At 41.0% G+C, this 14,588-nt stretch overlaps 1 long non-coding RNA gene across 1 annotated transcript; it reads left to right on the top strand.

Annotated features, from left to right (window-relative positions):
* The first annotated feature begins 330 nt into the window (after positions 1–330).
* On the top strand, positions 331–14,229 carry LOC115598107. Its single transcript, XR_003987388.1, has 3 exons — positions 331–566; positions 1,112–1,245; positions 13,727–14,229. It is a non-coding gene; the product is annotated as an uncharacterized LOC115598107 (long non-coding RNA).
* The last annotated feature ends 359 nt before the right edge of the window (positions 14,230–14,588 follow it).

Here is a 14,588-nt window from a genome sequence, read left to right as displayed (position 1 = left end):
ATTGCAGTTTGGGCAGGAACAGTTTGTAAACATCAGAAGAAATGGCAAAAAATAATATTTGGGTTGCGAAACAGTAACGTGTCATTAAAAGACAGTGTACTTTTCAGACATGTACAGTGCTCCTCATTGTTCCCATGCTTTTTAAAGGAAATTATTGGTGTTATTAGCACAGCAGTCCTCTTTTACAAAAGCCACTCTAGCTAAGGTTAATGTTTAAGAAGGAATTAAACATTAACTCAAGGGAAAACAGAGAAGTTGCAGCGGTTTCAAACCATACATCAGGGACGCAAAGAGACATTTCTGTGGAAGGAAAAAAAAAAAAAAAAAAAAAAAGGAAAAAGGTTTGGTTCCTAAAGCTAAAAAAAACATAATCAGAGTTCTCCTGCCTCATCACCTTTAGGTTTCCCAAGAAGGAAGGACATCACTGCCTCTGATTTTCACCCCAGGACAAGTAATTTTCCTCCTGCGCTGGGTTTAGCAATGACTCCTCAACAATAGAAGGTGGATCACAGTGACTTAACCTGCCAAGGAGGGCTGCAATTTGATTCCCAGCCCGAGATTTGCAGGTAAGATAAAGTGCAAAGGTGACTAAACACCACAACAAGCAAGGTCTAGCCCTGTGGCTTTGCCTAGAAGGGAAAACAGATTATTATTATTAGTATTATAGAAGCAAATCTACCGAGATCTGTTCCTTTTCTCCTGTTCCAGCTCCAGTACGTGAAAATCCTTGCAGCTGTCTGAAGGTTATTTTATAGTGGCAAAATTACTTGTTATATTAGTCCACGGCATGCGTTCTGCCCTGTTCTACAGTAATCCCTTATTCTCTTTCCCATCTTTGCATTCCCACTGCAGAGTTATGAGCTGAGAACAAAGCCATGAATATTAACTAACTGCACCACTATAAATGAACTTTTTTTACATTGCATGTTGTGCTGAACTTCCAGAATAATGCTTTCATTAATATGAATGTTTGGTGCTATACTTTTAATAAGGCTATATCTACACTATACTTTTCATCTTCAAAGCTTTTTAAAGATACTAACTAATTTATCCACTCAGACCCCTTTGGGGAAAACAAATTATCATCAACATTATCTTACTTTTTTTACAGATAGAGAAACTGAGGCAGGGAAGTGACTTCTTCAGTGCCTCAGAGCAAAGGAGTGTGAGAAAGTTGTCAGAACTTGCTGATTCCCTGTCCTAAAACCAAGCTACTATTGCAGCTCATCTGCACTTATCACTGTGGTGAGTGTACCTTCCCTCTGCGTTCACATAATTTTATAGCAGCTCTTCAGCACATAGTCTTTAAATAAATTGCAGACACCAGATAAGCAGCTCCCTATTGACAAAAAAAAAAAAGGACAAATTAGTTACGAGGCATGTGACAAATCACTGGGGCCACCTCAACCTCATGGGCTGCTTTATTTCAACCTGGAAGGAGACTTGCAAGTACTGCCCGTTACGTGAGAAGTGTGTGCTCTGATGAGCAAGTGAATGAAAACCCTTCTCTAGGGGACCAAAGCAGTACAGAAAGAAATCTCAATAATCTAAATCAAAGTCTAAATAAATAATTATTTTCATAAGGAACCACCACATCAACCTGATCTAGTGGAAGATGTCCATGCTTACTGCAGGGGAGTGAACTAGAAGGCCTTTAAAGGTTCCTTCCAACCCAGCTATTCTATGATTCTATACAGAGCCTGGAAAAATCAGTCCAAATGGACTCTGCAGGGCACCAGCACACAATTATTTCTCAGGCAGCTGCAGCAGGCTGGAGCAGAAGGTACTGAAGTCCAAGTACAACTTGACACCAAATGTTTTATCAGGATGTTCTTACGTTTTCTTTGGGCAGTTTCTTCGGGCAAGAGTGGCTTTCCATCCATTTTCTTTCCTTGCTGCAGCTTTGTCTAAAAGAACCTTAGTAACCTAAAATGCTGATTCAGTCCCACCACTTGTACAGCTGTGGAATGACAATAATGCATCACAATTGCTTTCTCTTTGCCAAGTAAATTGTCCAAACTCAATGCAAGGACAGAAGAGCCCACCAGTGGAAACTGCAGAGCCTGGGATACCACGTTACCTGGAAGCATTATTGCTGTGTCTACAATGGTCATAATAACAACATCTAACAATTCAAATGATTTCTCATAACCCAAATAGTATTTGACAGCAATGAGGCAATCAGCATGGCTTTAGGTGAAAAGGTTTCCAGGGCTGTTCAAAAATGCTGTGCATTTCTTTATTTTTTTTTTGGCTTCACTGCACCATGCTTTACAACTGCTCCAGAGTTACTGGCTAAGTGGGGTTATTATGACAAGAATATGATATCACTAGCATTTTAATCAGTTGCTTCACTATATCTTTCTTAAATATTTTCTGCTCTCAAGAAATCGATCCAGCTGCTTTCAGATGATGTTATCTTGGACTTTTTGCTCATTTTGATAACTCTGGGAGATAAGTGCAGCTCTTCTCCTATGTCCATCTCTGCTTTCACCTCTGCTCAGTGGTTTCTTTCGCAGTTCCTTCCACCACTGCCCACACACTGGCTGTATCTGGCTTGGTTTATTCTTTCTATCAGGTCAAAGATCTCAGGATCTTACTAGCTTGCACAATTTCTTACTACAAACTCTTTTTACATAAGGTTGTTAATCATATACTCATCTGTCTCTTGTAGAGTACTGGACACTTTTTTGCAATGCTGCCCTAAAAGACTTGTCAGGTTACTATCTGAGGTCTTAGTGACGTTTTTCTGGTGGTTGACAGCTATGCTGTGCTAAAATGCATTCCTTTTCTACAGCTGGGCAGATAACCAGAGCAGCAGCTAGGCTCATCAAGATAGGAGCATACAGATCTTCAGAGCAGTTCTGACAGCAACATCTGCAAGACCATACTGACTGCTACAACCAAGGCTTGAGACAGGCACATAAGGCTGTTTCTCAAGGATGTTCCCACATACAGGGGAAGTGCCAGGCTCAGGTACTTCCCAGTAAAGACTTTTCAGCAGCTCTTTCTAGAAAGTATAAAGTTGCTCGGTTCAGAGGAGGCATTTCTGTCATTAAAGTTCACAAGGCTTCATTTCAAAATTTCTCCAAGTGCTTACATTTTCAAAGGTCAGCTATGGTTCAATAGACTGTCTCAATATAGACCAACATAGCACCAGAGTGGGCATAGACAGCTGTCAAAACAGAAACATATGAAGACTTAAAAGCCACAGGTTGCAAATTGTTTGACATCCCTGTACCCAAAATTCACACTACACACACCAAAACCCCCAACATATTACCAAAGTCCCTTTCAATGTGATTGACTCTTGGCATTGTTAATCAGAGTGGTGTGACAAAAGCCACTAACTGCCCTTTTTAAAGAGCATTTCATAAAGTATCTCACTGCTATCACATTTGATATAATTTTCAGATTTGACACAGCTTCCAACACTTCTGCCACTGTGTCAGTCCACAAAAGTGTGTCTCATCAGTAACAGACCCTTTATGTTAATATACCTCTTATTGGCAGCACTGATAACATTCATTTCAGCTTTGATCTTAAACACCATCCTCCATTGCCTCTGAAGACTTGCTGATGCCCAGAATGTGGTAAGGTAGGCGTTTCCCACATCCACTTGCCAGTGCCCTCAATATTCTGTGCCAAATATGGCTGGTTTTTTTATTTTTGCCATTCAGATAGTGGTTCCTCAATTACACACACTTTCTAGCAAGACCCAAGGTGCTCAGCTTTGCAAATCATAGCTTGGCTGGCTTTTCCATGATGACCACATGCTGATCCCCTGTGTAGACTTTGCAGCTGGGAACATTACCTTTTTTCTCTACAGCTCACATTTTTTCCTCCTTGTACAGCAATTACTGTGTGGGGCAAGTGCTACAGCAGGAGAATTCTTTAATCTTTTTCCAGGTGCCTGGAAGAAATCTCAGACCTTCAAAAACATTTTGATAATATTTCAGTAATTTTGCTGTAGGGATACCACAGTATTTGTCTGCTCAGACTATATTGCTAGAGCTCCTTGTGTCTCTTTTTTATCAGCCTCTGCTCTGTCCCATTCTGTGTATCACTAGGCTTATAAATTTACTCATACTGGTGACTTTTGGCACGGTGTGTACAAGCTGCACTTGTCTTGTAAAGTTTCTCTTGGTGCTTTCCCTGTGTTTTATATTGGCATAGTGGTATGAGGATGATCAGTTGTGAAGATTTTAATACTTGTTATGCTTGATTACATTTTCACATTCTTCCCTTTAATACTGCAATGCCTTCATTGGTGACATACCCTCCTACCTGTCATAGTTTCCTGACTGCAGGCAGCTGCCCTGTGTTGGTGTTACATTGAGGTTTATATCTCTTTCATATTATTATTATTATAGAGCTGGAGCACTGTCTTTTACAGGCATTACCATATGTGTGGGGTCTACATATGCTGACAAACTTTTCAACAATTATATCACCTGCCATAATTAATTTGGGTTGCACTATACTTGGAACATTTTTCAGTACAGTGGGATTTTCTTCAACCCAGAATATTCTTGTAATTTTTTTGCTTTTCCCTCTTTCTTCTGTGCAATTTTTCCTGCACAAAACTTGGTTTATTTTTATGCTTTTTCTTCTGCTTACACTGTGTTTGAGGTGAGCTACCTCAACATCTTAGAACACATCTTTGTCATATTTGACAGGCTGATTTCTAGCTTACTGAGCAACCCTGTTCAAAATGACACTGGTTTTGTCCTCATTGCTAATGTATAGTTTGACTTTTGTTCACCCAAATCATCCATTCTGTACCACTGGTAATAACACCAAGAGCCTCTCAGCCACAGCTGATGAAAACTCTGTATGTGATACTCTTCCTGCCTTTCTACAGATTGAAGATGGTTTTGGAGCACTGCAAGAAGTTTACATGGGTTCTTTCAAGCTGCCATTCCCACTGTTTCTGTAGCCTATGGAAGCTATTGAGTACCAGGAGTTCAACAGGATCTGCCCCTTTCTGTCTTTTTTAGTGTCCTTGGAGCAATATCACAGCCTTATTTTGTATTGCTGTCATTTGTGTTCTTTGCTTGTATGGATTATATTTCTTTTTAGGTTTCTGATTTCACATCTTTATGGAAAGCCACTTATTTCTGACACCAAGTTCAACACTTAAGTGCAAGAGGTAGGCAAGAAGCCAAAGCCATCCAGCATTTATTAATTCCTCTGCATGAACTTTTGTCATCACACCTTTCAGGAAAGCAGTACTCTAAATTTCTTGACATTACCCTACGTTTCAGTTTTCCAAGTGGTCACACAGGCAACAGAAAGGTAGCAGTTCTCCAAACATCAATCTAACTACACTAGCACACCACAGAAGTGGCCTGTTGGAGAAATCACTTTAAATCTAAGACTTCTAAATATTCATGGCAATTTCAAGATTTCTGCTCTGAAATGCCTCTCAGTATAGTCTCTTACTGTAACAACCCACACAGGAGTAACAAAGATGAGGAAGAGCAAAAGATATAACCCACAGTAGACCAGTTTTAAATAGGTCCATTCAGTGGTAACACAGGATGTGCCTCCTGTGTCTTGGGTAACTCAATGGTTTGATATATAAGGCTATAAACTGGCTGTGAAATACCATTTTAGTTCCTGCATGCATAGGACCATGTGTGAGGGGCAGCTGTGCATCCTGAGCCTGGTCCAGAAAAAAAAACAGTATCATCAAGAGCCATCCTCACAACCACAGTATGTATTTATATATTCCTGTTTCAATTAATCTAACAAGATCTGTTTATCTGCCTTGAGTAGCTAAGGAAGTGAAACCATGTGAGTAGAAAATGGTCATAAACCACAAGAGAACATATTGTAAGAGTTATTGATAGCAACCCTGAAACTTCTAGCATGTATTGCAAGAGGTGCACACAAAGCAGACCATGAATAAGTTCAGTGTTACTTCTACATGTGCTGGTAGAAGCAACAGACAAAAAGGAAGAGACATGCAAAGTTCAAAGTCTATACTATCTGGTAAGGCCTGTCAAGACTAAAACCAGGAGGTACTGCCAGAACTAAATTATTTCCTCAGGACAAATCATGCATTTGGAATCAAGCAACATGGGCTAAGCAGATAAAGCCCATTTGTATAAGATAATAATGGATAGACATATATTTCACCAAAATAGTAAATACATACACTCTCTACAAACAGTGCAAAACCACAGCCGTGGCAGACAACACAACATCCTCTCTGCTGAGACTTGAACAACAGGACACAAAGTAGAAAAAAAATAAAAGTGCTAAAAAGCAACCGACGGATAGTTATGCATATGTACTACCTGAAAACTCTACACCTAAAAAAAAAAAAGTCAAAGCTGTCTCTCCCTGTGCAAAAAGGGATTACACTTGCTCCAACATGAAACCACCTTCAAAGAGTACCCAAGAATTTCTAAAATACCAAGGCACGAAAAAAATAACATATAGCCCCCCTCAAACTAGAAAAAGAATTTTTTTCAGGTAAACAAGAGTTAGTCAAAGCAAACTAATTCAAGCAGAGACAGAGTATGTCATATAGGGGATGAGACAAATTTTAAGGGACTATCATATTTCATATGCAAACAGACTTTGCTAATTACACCGAATTTTCCTATCTTGATGGAGACAAAAAGGGTGCTGTAACAGACATCCCTACAGGAAAGCTTTATGAACAAACAGGGCTGCATGTAGGAACTTGGAGCATTCATTTCAGAAAATGCCTGATGAGGACAGGAGCTTTCCCAAGTGAACTGTCTCCATTCAGGAGCAGGGAGCAGTTACCAGGACAGTGCTACCTCCCCCCCCCCAGCCCAACCAAACAGCTCTCTCAGGCAGCTGTGGTCATAAACCAAACCAGCACCCACACCACTCTTTGCATCTGGAAAATCACATATGCTCTAGACCTTTGTTTTACCAGAAGTTTTATTTCCAACAAACAATGGTGTGGGACAGGCAGAATTCAGTCTGCTTTTTACACTTTCTCTAGAAGCAACAGAGCTTAATGGTCCACACTTCCCTCTACTCTACAGCAAGAACATTAGGACTTTTTTTTTTTTTTTAATTGAGCTCACAAAAATGTAGCATTTTCCAGCAATGGGTAATGAAACTCCCCTTTTTAAAAAACATATAGGTTCTGTTTTCCCACAGCTATGTACATACTGGAGAATATGGTATAGCAGGGGAAAGAAGTATTTACAGGTGTTTGTTCAAGAAAACCTTGCAAATTCATGGTGTCCAAGGTTTCTTTTCATGAGCTTACTGCAAACATTCGCAGCAATTTAGTTCCTTCTTCAAGAAGGTTCACAAACATGGATAACACTGCACGTTCTTGTGCAAACATATATCCATTAATGAAGATATGCCAAAAGACTGGCACAACTATTTGCATTGAGAACATTTGCAGAGCTAATGTAAAAGCTTCTTGTGGTTTGGGAATTCCCAAGGCAGGTATCAAAAAAATGAAAAAAACCAAACCACCAAAAAAACACAGTACACTGTAAGCAACCAGTGGAGCTCAAGCAAATAACAAATAGTCAAATCACCTAACAAGTACTCTCCAGACTCAGCTATGATCCCTCTAACCATTCACTGAGCAAGATGAAAAGTTGGTTAAAAAAAATGAAGAAAAAAAAAAATCAAAGAATTCTTTCCTAGTATTTGTAAACAGAAAGGTTGTATCTGCCAAAAGCATTTTTGCTGCAGTTAGCTCACTGTTCTTAGCCAGGCTCATCATAGTTCTGCCTCCAAGAACCTCATTTCTTTTTTGCTCAGCTCTACACTGGATTCAGGTTTGTTCCAAGCAGATGGAGACAAGGTTAGACTAAGAGCTTGGGTCATCCCATGGAGGATGGCATAACAGATAAGGCCAAACAGAACATTTCAGCATCTGTGCATTCTGCTTTTATTGGCTTTTCACAGAAAGTCACTGTAAGACTATGCAACTAACAGCAGAAAGGATGGAATGCAGACAGCAGAGACCATTGCTGCCTACTCAGATGTTGGTAGGCATCCTGCCAGACTAGGACCCCTTTACTCTCCATGCTGGTAAGAAAGGGCAGCTGCACATGCCGCCAGCAGAGAGGACAGACTTGCAAACCCTTCTCCTTGTATCCATTGTGGTGGGCCAGTTCCCCTTCTACACCCTAGCTCCTCACCAGCTCTTGTCCTCCTGCAAACCCAGGGCATGGGGGCATTTTAATTTAGGGTGTTCCTGTGCAGTTCACTCACCACTGCCATGCAGACTGCTGACAGCCATGCCACAAGAGAAAGGGAGAGGAAAGAGGAGAGCTGGGAATTTCATCCAGGTCTACCACTGAAGCCAACATGTTGTGCAACCTCATCCTGCCAGGTCGAGCCAGCTCCGTGTTCCTGGAGAAATCATCTTCTATTGCTCAGATAGGCTTCTAGTGGGAACAGGGAGTTTCTATTTCCTGGGAACAAGTGAAGCTCCTTAAACTGTTGCTTGCCTATGACCTGATGCCCATTGTAGATCCTTTAACAGAAATGTTACTGTTTCTATCAACGATTCAAAAAATAAATCAGGGCCAAAATGGTCCTAGTGTAACTTGAAATCAGGTCTTTTTTATTATTAAAAAAAAAAAAAAAAGTCCAATAAAAGAGCCAACTAACAACTCTGTGATTTTACTTGCCTTTAGATTAAGCCAAAAGCCACATTTGTTTAACCTCAAGCTTTACTGGACTGACATGCCTGAACAGACCTTGGCACTGCCAGGGCTGCAGATGCTGAAGTAACTAAGAGAAGAAGAGCAGAACCTGTTGCTAAGATCAGGCAGTTTCCAAGTCCTAATCACAACCACAACAGATCCCATTTGAAGGAGAAGCACACAGGAAGGAGGGAGCAGCTGAGTTTATCCTGGATTCCTTGCCAGCATTGCTAAGTGCAAGGAAAAAGGAGGGTGAGGGAGTTGTGAAGACAAAGGGGTTACAGGGAAAACTTTGGGGAAATTTCATGTTGTTCTTTATCTGGCAAAGAAACACAAATATATACCCCAACAGTGACTTGTGCTGTTAAATCACACGAGGATAAAATGGGGTTAAAAACACCAAGAATTTGAAACAATGGTCAACAAGCCTTTGCTCAAAATGACCCCTTCCCTAAGAGTCTAACAGTGAAAATGCTTGCAAAAGCCAAGCGCAATCCTAAACACAGAACCATCAATATAAGAATATGGGGTTAGAATGGAGCTGTGCATGCCACTGGAATTACCATCACCAGCCTCAGTTCTGGGAGCAAGACAAGTACATAGAGAAAATGGCTGTTCTTCAAAACTTTTGCCTTGTGCCTACACAGTTGACAAGGTCAGTCAGAGGCAGTCAAACTTGATGACAAGGTTAATGACACAGAGCTGGTCTTAAAACAGCACCAGCAGGAACTGTTTTAGCAGAAAGTGCAGGTGGGAGAGAAGCAGGGTTCAGCTGAAGGAGCACCACGGCCCCTGGAAGTGAAGAAACATGCTCTTTGTGCTTGAGTGAGCTGAACTCAAATATTCTTCCCCTGCTCAGCTAAAACTGTGTAAATATTTAATCCAGATGGGGCGTAATTTTTCTTTTTTTTTTTTCACCTCCCCAGCCCTCCCACTATGTGTGCATGAATGTGCAACCCCCCAACCTGGGTTACATAGATAACAGGTAAGACTATCCTAGATACCTGGCAAAAAAAATATATATCTAAACAAATACCTATCTCTCCCCTACTTCTCTTCAGCTTTTAACTATACTGGTGTCCACGAGGTACAAAAATGTTTACATTCTTCTAGAGGGGAAGGAAATCTTGACAAATTTAGAGCAGCAACATCAGTCCCCAGCCAGCACAGCCAATCCAGTTGGAAAGCATAGGATAGGACAGGATCCCAGCTGTAGCAGAGCAAGGATTTTGCAGAATTGTACACAGGGAGTAATACACCAGCTACAAACAACTCCACAGAACCTGAGTCCCTGGGGACCACAGCTGCAGCCACTGCTCCCAGCTCCTGCACACCCAGCCAGGATTCCTCCATGCCCAACCACCATTGCCGGCACCCATGGATGCACCATGGGGATGATTCATTCCTGAAGCCAAAAGCATCAAACAATTAAACAAGCAAACTAATTTAGCTCATCATTAAAATGCATGCTTGTGAAACAGAACTCGAGTCAGAGTGAGCAATAACCTGAACGCTCAGCCAGTGGTGCTGCACTGGCCTGGTTACTCACTCCTGCATGTCACCTTCTTGCCCTTAATTTTGGCACCCCTCAGAAGGAGACCATCCTGCACCCATCACCAGAGGTTCTTAGCAAGCTCACTATGCTGGGCACATCCCACCTGCATCACAAAACCAGATCTGAAAAAGGCTGAGGAGACAACTAACTTCTGCCACTAATATCAACAATCTTTAAACAGCTTTATGCCACACCTACAACGGGAAAATAGCTGTATTTTGGCTCATCTGCATTTTAGAAGTAGCAAAACTTTGAAAATATATCTTTTATCAAAAAGGATTAATTATATTCTGCAAGTGTTAAAAAATACATGTGTATACATTCATTGTTCAAAATATTGTTTTAAATAGCCTGATCTTTTTAAAGTGGCATTAATTATGCATGCTAGATGACATATTTTCAATAATCTGTTTTCATGGTCTAAACATGATGTGCAGGAGAACATGTCCTTGCTATTCTTGCTAATGGTGCTTAAGCCTTTTCTGAGATCAGATCTGCCCTATACAAAAGATCATTCCAGGAACTCAGGGAACTTGTGTTCTACCACCAGAGCTGTTCATGACTGCAGAGTAGATGGGTCGCTGCATTTGGGTTTTGCTTTCTCTTTTAACAGTGTTGTAGTTACAAAGGTGGCTCTGCAGGTTCTTCTAATATCACAACTCATTCCTACTACCCACCCACTTTTTTAGCAAGCTTTTCATATACGAAGTGACAGCAAATCAGATATAATCACCCTACCAGTGTATCTTCCTATACAACAGGCATCGTCACAAACTATTGTCCTTGAGAGGAGTAGGAATGCTTGGCTCAGCGGACTGTGCTACCAGACTTTCTTTTTTGCTTTTATTTCTAAAACACAGGCTTTGTTTCCCTTCCAGACAGAGAACTCAATGTGCGACGGGCCTATGTGCATTTTTCATGCTTATTTCTCATGCTAATTTGCGGGCAGGTCAGCAGCAGCTGCTCATACAGACACAGGTCATTCCCCTGCCCATGGCCCACAGTCTCCATGCTGCTCCTCATTACAGCAATCAAGTCATGTGTTTATGTCTCCAGGTAGCTGCTAAACCTGCGTCTCTTAGCGAAGGCTCTGATTCATGCAGGGAAAGGCCTTACCCTGCAACTTCTGCAGTGGTTCCCCAGGTTTCCCACCCACATATATATATATTATACCAGAGATATTCACCCTTCTTGCCAGGACAGCTCTGTGGCTCATGAGACAACAGCTGATCAGCCACAGTTGACAGCCTAGCATGTGACAGCAAACCATTACTTGCAAAGGTGCAGTGTCACAGTCCTTGCCCCAGGCTAAGATGTCCCCATTTCTCCATCTCACCCCGCCAGTGCACACTGATTCTTCCAGGACAGTGGTTATTAAAGGGTTACTGCAGCTACAGCCTCCTGACTTGGAAGATACAAATATTACATCTGTAAAACATCATAGTTCTTTTGACTAAGGAGCCAAGACCCAAATCGCTCTTGAACTGGGTCACCTGAACACTTGGACCTCTGTGGACAGAACACTGCCTGTGCCGTGGAAGTGATACAGCATCATATGAATTCCCAGTCTTTGCTGACCCCAGGCAGTTAGCCAAAATTGTTTCCATTAAGCAGCAAAATTGATGACAGAGTCTGTTCTCTCATTGATGCAGTAACATTTCTGTTAAAAAACTAAAATAATTCAAAGTCCTACTTTTTTTTTTAACAAAGACTGAAGAAACATTTTCTTTGCCAAGCTTCAAGCCTCATGCAGTGAGTACTTAATGCAAAAAACTTCTCCATTTTTTCTTCCTTTAGAGCCATTTAAACAGGCTTCAATAGCTATGCCTGGCTGGCATTTACTGTTTCTCCCTGGCTCAGTTTCTCTGAGCAAAACCCCACACAGTGTTACCCCTGCTCTGTTAACCCAAGCCCTCCATGGTTGTTCCTACCTGCCTTTTAAACAAAAGGTGGCTGTTACTCATCTGGCTAGAAGCCAGCCTACAAAAACATGCTGCTTTTCATCCTGCTTTCCTTTTCTGGTCTCCAAGGCCAACCTCCCTACCCTCTTTGTCCTGGCTGTAAGCAAGCACAGTGTTTCCTAGCACTTCTCTGGGATGGTCACCCATGAGTGGTCAGAAAACACAAAGTGAGTCCCACAGGACCCTGAGGTTAGGATGTACAAATGCCAGTAACACAAGGAGACTGGCCCTGCAAGCTCCTCTCAGGCTTTGAAGAGTCAAACACCAAGCAGGAAAGCAAGTTTGCCATCCTATGCCATGGGAAAAGGCTGTGGCTAGGTGGGACCATGCTCCTCTGGTGGTTTTCAAAAGCCAAACTGAGATCAAGAAAGTCAGGAGAAAAAAATTCAGTTTTTTCCTCCTGATGCCCAGTGACAGATTTCACTGACCACCACACAGGGCTGAGCTCTCACTGACATAGCCTGATGGTGTCCAGTTACATACACCAGTGCTGGATAGCCAAATACTTGTGGTGAATATTCCATCATATGGGATTTTCTCCACTTTCCTTGTAGACTTTTCCCTTCAGGTTACTCTTGCTCATCTACCCTTCCCATATAATAGATTTATGTAACCTATTTTTTTCACTTTAGGAGAAAAGTCACCATTTCTATTTAAAAAAGTAAAATAAAAGAAAATCAAGCCTTGATAATTAATAAATCCATTCTGAAAAAGTCCAAAAGCTAAACAGAAATTGAAATTCCCAGCCAATCAAGGTTTCAAAACAGAGTGAATAATATCAAAGACAAAACTGAAGTAATTTTTAAGCCTTCAAAGGTTGACTGTAATGTTATGGAAATGGTTTTCAATCACTCCTCCTAAATAAGGTTTATATGAAATTAACACCTTTTTGCAAAGGGCTGGATGAATCAGCATTTTCCACTGGAAAAGTCTTCCACACAAAGATTTCCAGCTAGTTCTACAGCTTTCACAGAGCTCGACTTTCTTGCCTTTCCTGTACCATGTTTATTTTAGCGTCATTACATCATATTTTTGTCTCATTCTTGCAGTTCATCTGTTTCTTCCCAGCTTCACAAGGCCAATATTTAAATAAGGCTTAGTCAACATAAAAGTGAATGACCACTAGAAGAAGTAGACACCAAGGCAAAGGGCTCAACACATTCCTCAGATATATGGGTGTAAATCCCATAAGAAGAGAGGAATTGCTACAACTGTCCTACATCAATCATTCACTTTCTGCTTCTGGCTGAACATCCAGTTGGACTATTTTACTACAAACTCTTTCCTCTAATTTTTTTATATACTGGTTACAGAAATAGCATAGTACTTTTTTCCTTATATTGCAATGAGAACCAATTGTTTGGCACCATATGGCTGCTGTACAAATGAAAATGTAGATAGGCTGAAGCACTACAGTATGCCAGAGGAAGGAGAAGCAGTAGGTCCTCTGGGTCCTCTGTATGACAGTCCAGTACTTTCTTCACATAATTATGGATGTTCCTATTCATCTGCTTGCATACAGATGAGCTTCTCTTTCTTTCTAGGATCCTACTCAGACCTTCAGGTGTGTTGATTCCTTGTGGCAATAAGATCTCCACCTTCATTACGTGTTGTAATTTGGAGTCAACAGTAGTCAGTCCTGAGCAAGCTAAGGTCAAATGCAGTTCTGTAAGTGCTGTTAAGTCAGAACTATCAGGCACAAAAAAAGAGAGCACGACAACCCTAGAGACAGTTTTGTTCAAAAGCAATGTCATTTAGGCAGGAAAGGGAATTTCAGTAGTCAGCAGAATATAGTAATTGCTGCTATATAAATTCCACTACATGATTTGGGGTACAATAAATAAAATAAGAAAGTGACAATGTGATATGAGTTTTAGAAATTCTGATCTAGATAAATGATTGCACAAGCTGCAGCATCATAGCAGCTTCTAAAGCTTTACAGAGCCTCACTAAACCCAGCAGTTCTTCATCACCCACCTAAGGGTCACCCAAGGCAGTATGGACTAGTAGCATGTGAAACCTTGCAGCCATCCATGTTGTGCTCAAAACACTCCGACACCCATATTAACAACCTGAAGTTATGTGTAAAATAGCTGCAGGTAACATCTGAAAGTGATAAAACATGATTTGCAGTAACAAAGATCAGTCTTCTGGCCTGTTCTTTAACAACATCCACAGTGAATTCACCTGAATAACACACTGCTTAAGAAGTCTTACATTTAGGAACTTTTTTTTTTTTTTTTTTTTGGTTTAGGGGCTAAAAAGCAGGGGGCTACCTTGTGTTTCCTATGAGATCATTATTGGCCAAGTGCAAGTCTGAAGATCTGGAGAAGCTTGACATTGATAGATGTAAGGGGATCAAATTAGCACATCAAATCGTAAGGTAAACATGTTTTACAATTTCCA

The sequence above is a fragment of the Calypte anna genome, chromosome 3 (assembly GCF_003957555.1).
Source record: "Calypte anna isolate BGI_N300 chromosome 3, bCalAnn1_v1.p, whole genome shotgun sequence".
Taxonomy (NCBI): domain Eukaryota; kingdom Metazoa; phylum Chordata; class Aves; order Apodiformes; family Trochilidae; genus Calypte; species Calypte anna.
The sequence above is the reverse complement of the archived record's forward strand: the minus strand, read 5'-3'. Positions and strand labels throughout refer to the sequence as shown.